We start from the raw sequence: 6,013 nt of genomic DNA, 5'->3' as shown, positions 1-6,013 counted from the left end.
ATACCAGCTGAGTTAATTAAATATGGTGGAAATTCATTAATATATCAAATTCATAAATTAATTTGTTTAATATGGAATAAAGAAGAAATCCCTCAACAGTGGAAAGAATCCATAATTGTTCCTGTGTTTAAAAAAGGTGATAAAATGAACTGCAATAATTACCGTGGAATTTCTCTACTCTCAACAACATATAAAATATTATCTAACATTCTTTTAACAAGACTAACCCAATATGCTAATGAAATTATGGGTGATTATCAATGTGGATTTAAACGTAACAGATCAACTACAGATCAAATTTTTCACATCAGACAGACACTTGAAAAAAAGTGGGAATATAATCAAAATGTCCATCAGCTATTCATTGATTTCAAAAAAGCATATGATTCGGTCAAAAGAGATAAAGTATATAATATATTAGTAGAGTTTGGGATACCTAAGAAGCTTGTTAGTATGATAAAAATATGCACCAGTGAAACAGAAAGTAAAATTCGTATGGGTATTAATATGTCTGACAAATTTACAATTCATGATGGGTTAAAACAAGGAGATGCATTATCTCCTTTGCTATTTAATTTTGCCTTAGAATATACTGTTAGGAAGGTAAAAGAAACTAAAGAAGGACTAAAATTAAATGGTGTGACTCAGTTGTTAGCATATTCAGATGATGTAGACTTACTGGGGGATGATGTGAATACAATTAAGAATAATGTTAAAATATTTTTCAAAACTGCTAAAGAGATGGGTTTGGAAGTTAACAAAGAGAAAACTAAATATATGCTTACAGGCCGAAACCAAGTGTTATTTTTTTTATTTATTTTTTTATTTATTGAGAAAATTTCAGATACAGCACGTAGCCATTTTACACTGAAATCAGTAACAATGAAAATAACAAAAAAGAACAAAAATAAAAATAGCAAAATAAGACAAAATATTAATATAAATAAGTCAAGATAGCACAATTAAATATTATTTAGCAACATATCTTCTGATGGTTGACCGAAAGGCATATTCTGTGGAAAATACATCAGCACTTGATGGGAGGTCGTTATATTGAGTGGGAAGTCTGTGGAAGAGCGATCTTTTTTGAATTTCCAGTCTTGGCTTTTTTGTGTAAAATAGATTTGTGTTGCGTGTTGAGCGCATAGGCACTCGAAAGTGGAATTCCTGGAGGAGTGTGTTGCAACGGATTTTGCCATTGACAATTTTGTAAAGATACCTAAAATCGTTCAGTAAACGGCGCTGATAGGGAGTCTGTAGGTTTAGAAAGGCCAGGAGATGTGGTGTTGGAAAGTTGCGTAATGAGGGAACCCTGTAACGAACTATAGCCAGGAAAAAGTTAAGAACAGAATCAATTCTGGAGAGCTGAGTGGGACATGCCATGGACCAGACGGGAGAGCAGTATTCTATTATTGGGGAGATGAATGATTTATAGTACAAGGTGAGGGCTGAGATGTCACTAATTTCGGTGAAACGGTAGAGTAAACCTAAGAGACGCATAGCCTTTTTTGTCGTGCCTGTAATATGTTCTTCAAATGTGAGCTTTTGGTCGAAAACAATGCCTAGGTCTTTATGAGAGGATACTGCTTTGATGTTATTGCCAAAGATGGAGTAAGATGACTTTAACAGGTTCTTTTTGAGAGAGATGGTGAGAGTAGTACATTTTTCAGGATTTAAAGTAAGTTTCCATGTCAGGCACCATGAGAAAAACGTTGTTATGTCATTCTGGAGAAGATGAGCATCGTTGGAAGTGGAGATTTCTCTGAAGATCTTACAGTCATCTGCGAAGAGAAGGTAATTACTAGAGGCGGCTGTGAGATGGTCGGTAAGGTCATCGACGAATAATATGAACAATAGGGGTCCTAGAACACTGCCCTGTGGTACTCCAGAAAGGACGGGAAGAAAGTTAGATAGAGTTCCTGGAAGGACTACACGTTGTTGGCGATCGCTAAGGTAATCTGTGAGCAAGTTAAGAAAGTTACCATGAATGTTGAATCTATTGCATAATTTATGAATCAAAAGACGATGACTGACAGTATCGAAAGCTTTGGCTAGATCAAAATATATAACGTCCAGTTGTGAATTGTTTGAAATACATTTCATAGCATGTGAGAGAAAAACAGACAGGTTCGTAAGACAGAAAGTACCAGAAAGAAAACCATGTTGATTTGAGCTAAGGTACGGAGAAACAAATTTATATAGCCTGTCTTTGATGATTTTTTCACAAATGATGGACAGAGGAGAGAGTGACGAGATTGGCCTATAGGAAGAAGCACGGTTTTTGTTGCCATTTTTGTGAATGGGAGTGATGTTAGCTTGCTTCCAAGCGTGAGGAAAGACGCCCTCCGAGAAACATCTATTCAGAAGAATGCAGAGGGGATAAGAAAGGGATTCCCCAGTTTTCTTCAGGAACATGGTGGTGATATTGTCCGGCGCTAGGGCACGGTGAGCTGGGAGAGACGACAATAGACTTTTCACTTCATCGGTCGTAGTGGCAAGCTTTGTTAGAGAGGAAGAACAGACTGATCTTACGTTTGGCAACGTTGCAAGGGGGGCAGGCGGACAGAAGTTGCCGTGGAAATAAGCATTTAAGAGTTCAGCCCTTCGGTCACCTTTCGCACTTTCACTATTGTGTGTAATTTCAAGAGGAATTCTGCTGTTGTTTCTTCTCGAGTTTATTAGACTGAAGAAGTTCTTTGGATTTTCCTGGATTGTTGCATTGATACTGTTTATGTATTCTTTGTATTTGTTTCGGAGAAGGTACTTTGAGTGCCGTCGAAGAACAGCGAAAGTATTGTAAGTGTGTTCACTCGGGATGTCCTTCCAAACTTGCCAGGCTCGATTCTTGTTAGCCAGTACAGCACGCACTTCGGAGTCGAACCAACTTGGAAATCGGCGAGATGCTATTCTTTCCGAAGGAACAAGGTCGTTCACCGTTGCATGAATGGCAGCTGTAAATAGCTCACCTGCGTCGTCGACTGTCCCGTCTTCCAAAAGCCCCCAGGGGAAGCATTCGAGGGTACGTCTTATCTCCTCCCACAGTGATCGGTTCCATAGGTGGCGCTTCTTCTGGATCGATGGGCGATGACCTCTTTTAGTAGGTGGGGGGATGGAAATGGACACGTCCAAACTATCGTGGTCAGAACTGAGGAGATTCTTACGCGGCGTAATGTTTACATTGTTCAATGTGGACACAACATAATCTAGATTACTGTCCTTCCTGGTGTTGAATAAATTATGCTGCCTTAGCTTTAAACCAGAAATGAAAGTTTCGATGAACCATAGGTCATTTGCACACTTCGCGATTCCATGACCAGGATCTTGCCACTCAATAGACAGGTTGAAGTCTCCGAAAAGTGCAACGTCCCCCAAGGCAATTGCTGCTAGTAACGAATCTCGACATTCTTCGAGAAGGTACAGTGGACTATTTTTATTCGGTCTATAGTACGAACCAAGGAGAAGATTATTTGCATTGGATACTGAAACCTCGACCCACGGTAATTCACAGTTCCGATTTAGGTCATTGCATACTTTACTGGGCCATTTTGTGCTAACACATATCATTACACCACCCCCGCGAGTCGCACGATCTTTTCTATATATGTTAAAATTGCTTGCGAATGGTAGTTCACTGTCACTAACATTTTCAGTTAACCACGTTTCCGTAAATATCAAGCAATCGTATGTCATTAGCTCACACACAAGAGCAGCACAGTCAGAAAGCTTGTTCTTAATGCTCTGTGTATTTTGGTAATACACAGAGAAATTTGCCAACGTCTTCACAGGTCCTGGATTCACTTGTATGTCCCCACAGATTAAAGCCATGCATAGGAAGTGAAAGTACCGGGCTGGGGTCCCCTTACCTGCCGAGCGCTGCTCCCTGCTGCTGGGTGAAGCCATGGCGGAGACACGCATACCTGTTGCCGCGAGTGCCGAAAATGAAAAGTCTCTCTCAGCACATCTCCATCGCAATAGATCATGAAAATCCTTTGACATCGGTGAGGAAACACTGTAGCGGAGGCACGAGTACACCAGGATTAAAGATAAACTCAGAAAGAACACTGAAAATTCTCGAAAAACGGGACGACGATCAGATCAGCGCAGCTTCTACTAGTTGCCGCAACTCGTTTGAACCAGTTTCCAAATTCAAATACTTAGGAGTAATATTAACAAATGAAAATTATATTAAAGAGGAAATAAAAAGTAGGCTTAATTCAGGAAATGCATGTTACTTCTCTCTTCATAAACTCTTGTCTTCTCGTTTAATATCTAAGAAACTAAAAGTTAAAATATACAAAACAGTAATTTTGCCTGTAGTATTATATGGATGTGAAACTTGGTCCCTTACATTGAAAGAGGAACATAAATTGAGAGTATTTGAAAATAAGATCCTTAGGAAAATCTTTGGACCTAAAAGGGATGAGGAGACAGGTGAGTGGAGAAGGTTACATAATTTAGAACTACATAATTTGTATTCATGTCCAGATATTATTAGAAAAATTAAATCAAGAAGACTTAGGTGGGCAGGCCATGTGGCACGAATGGGAGAGGAAAGAGGAGTTGACAGGATTCTTGTTGGGAAACCTGATGGTAAGAGACCTGTAGGAAGGCCAAGACGAAGATGGAGGGACAACGTTGAGATGGACCTAAAGGAAATCGGTAGGGATGGAAAAGAGTATATAGATCTTGCTCAAGATAGGGACAGATGGAAGGCCTGCAGCTGCAGCCATGAACCTTCGGGTTTAAGAAGGCTAGGGAGTTAGTTAGTTAGTTACTTAATGCATAATGGTTCTGTTATTTGGGAAGAAAAGTTTAAATAAGCCCAGCAACTGCTTATCAATTTCTCCTCTGTAAACGATCTCTTTTCTTAAAATACAAGTGATAGAAACATGGTTACCCAGCTACGCAAGAAATGTGGGTCTTTAGACAGGAATTTATTCAATATTTGGAATCATGTGAGAGTATCCGTGAGGTCATACTACAATTTCTAAGGTGTTCCTTTCAATTTTAATGCACATTTTGATCTTTATAGCGCATATACCACCTTGCCATACCACACAAGTATGAGTGAAGTTCCTGGTTCTATTGAAGTTTCAGTCTCAATTCTCGAAGAGTTGCGTCGGATTAAAATTAATTTATAATTTTTGACCTATTAATATCATATGTTAAATATACAAAATAGCAAGAAGGTGAGGTATTTAATGTCCGGTAGTGTTGAGTATACAGTGTATTCGTCCTGAGCCTTCGAGGGAAAAAAAAGAATGCTCACAGTATCCTGAACGCGAGGAGGTTGTCAAGAATTTTTGAACAATTCACTCCAAATTTGGAAAATATTCTCTTAAATGATGTTTCTCACACACATACACAAAACGTTCTGGCTTGAAACTCATTATCAGTGTTCATATTTATATACATTCCTGACAATACATCGAGTTCTGAATGTTCTGTCTCTGACATTTTATGGGTGAAAAATACTTCTCTTTCACTTAACACCTGAAAATTTGTGGGGGAGGAGGGTACCCCCCTTGCCTCTCCCAAGTTACGCCTATGTTCATGGCAGCAAACTGATGATCCTAAGTTCCGTTGCCTGAATCCTAAGATCCGTTGCTCCGATCTTAAGATACGTTGTGCAGCCAGCCGGTTTCTTATCGCTTCGGACTAAGTAGTGAAGACCCTTATTATTGGATATTTCATGAACGTCAGTTCGTCGCCGCCTTGTAATCAAGGGGGGCCGGGTTCGATTCCCGACGTAAGTAAATAGTTGTTCGGATCCCGCTTTAAACTATGGGTCCAGTACCGATTAGCTTTACTGTGCATAAAGTGGACTTAAAACGCCAAATCAATCAATCAATGAATGCCAGCTGGTGTGGCGGCCACCTCTTACCCCACTGGCGACGTCGCTGATTCGAGTCCTGACCGAGCACGCATTTTTGGCTGAAATATCTACGTCTATCCTCTTTTGTATAGCTCAGGAAGGAAACTTATGAGAACAGCTATATTAAAATTTGCTATA

Source organism: Lepisma saccharinum, chromosome 18 (assembly GCF_977018435.1).
Source record: "Lepisma saccharinum chromosome 18, izLepSacc3.1, whole genome shotgun sequence".
Taxonomy (NCBI): Eukaryota; Metazoa; Arthropoda; class Insecta; order Zygentoma; family Lepismatidae; genus Lepisma; species Lepisma saccharinum.
This window is presented reverse-complemented; position numbering follows the sequence as displayed.